The sequence below is a fragment of the Lycium ferocissimum genome, chromosome 3 (genome assembly GCF_029784015.1).
Source record: "Lycium ferocissimum isolate CSIRO_LF1 chromosome 3, AGI_CSIRO_Lferr_CH_V1, whole genome shotgun sequence".
NCBI lineage: Eukaryota > Viridiplantae > Streptophyta > Magnoliopsida > Solanales > Solanaceae > Lycium > Lycium ferocissimum.
In genome coordinates this window covers 30,534,227-30,535,744 of record NC_081344.1, presented here as the reverse complement: position 1 = coordinate 30,535,744, position 1,518 = coordinate 30,534,227, and the positions used below count along the sequence as shown (strand labels likewise).

General features: G+C 35.9%; 1 pseudogene; it reads left to right on the top strand.

Annotated features, from left to right (window-relative positions):
* Positions 1-605, top strand: LOC132051094 (dirigent protein 22-like; annotated as a pseudogene).
* Positions 606-1,518: the final 913 nt, after the last annotated feature.

Sequence of the window (1,518 nt, the reverse complement as noted above, 5' to 3'; positions counted from 1 at the left end):
ATACAAAAGTGACAAGAAATAAGAAAGAAGAAAATGGAGAAAGTTTTGTTGAAGGCTTTCTTATTTTTGGCAATAACAATTTTGCCTTCAACTCATGGGCTTGATCAAAGTCCAAAAGGAGTGGAAAAATGGTTCAAGAAGCTTCCCCACGCAAAAGAGAAAATGACCAAACAACACTTCTACTTTCATGATACTGTGACTGGAAAGAACCCATCAGCAATCCAAATAGCTCAAGCCAATATTACATCTCTATCACCAACATTGTTTGGAGTACTGAGGATGATGGACAATCCGTTGACGGTTAAGCCCGAGCCCAACTCAGAAATAATAGGCCGAGCCCACGGGATCCATGGCTTGACCTCGTTTAAAGATGTAGAATTTCTTATGACTCTCAATCTTGTCTTCACCAAGGGTAAGTACAATGGTAGCACACTCAGTATTCTTGGGCGCAACCAGATATCTCACGAGTATAGAGAAATGCCGATTGTTGGTGGTTCGGGTGTTTTCCGACAAGCACGAGGCATAGCCACCGCGAAAACCTACTGGGTCAATATCGCGCACGTAATGCAATAGTTGAATACCATGTAGTGGTTTTGCATTATTGAAGTCTCCTTGTTTGTTTTGATTGTTCATAATGTAACCTTATTGATTGGGGTCCTTCGACTTTCTTGTGATGCCACTAATATGAATGTGTATAACAAAGAAATAAAGTAATATTTGTGTTGGGATCTAGCAGGAAAATATGTAATTGTTTAGCGTGTATGAAATGACATAAATCATTCTTTGAAGGTTTGAATGCGTCAACTGTTGAAATCATCAAGTAGGGAAATCATTGATTCGTCCGAAATTATTGACTTTGGCTACATGTCAGTTATTTAACTAACATTTAACTATTATTCTTTTATTCTTTAGTGATCAACATTATTATAAGAAGTTGACTTACACATATTTCTAACCCCACCCCATACATTTTACCATACGTAGATTGACACATATGATTAACAGACCTTGGAAGAATCAGTACTGAGGAAATTTAGCCAAATCCAAAGTTATAGGCACTCATAACTGTGGGGAAAGTCTATCGATCAAAAATTTTAAGCGACTATTTTAAGAATCAAAATTTAAAATTTCAGCAGGTGTTATGCTAGGCTTCTTTTCAACTATTTAAATTTTGATGGATACAATTCTTCTCGCTGCTAGTGTTGAAGGAACTTCATGACGTAATTGAGATGAGCACAAAGTAGTTTGAATATTATCCCCTTCTTTTTTTTAAAGAGAGGTCCAAATAGGCTCGTATTGTTGTGACCTGCAAGGTCCTATACCTAGCCCATATGGGAGGAGAAACAGTGTTTGGGTGGTAAATATAATTCTGTAGAAATAGCCTCATTTGTCACTTTCCGACTATTTTTGAATATTATTACTGCGTTATCTTAAAATTTTATTTGTGGAATTTGAAACACAAAAAAAGTGGTTATTATTTTTTAATTACAAAAGGTTGAAAATTTTGTGAATATTACC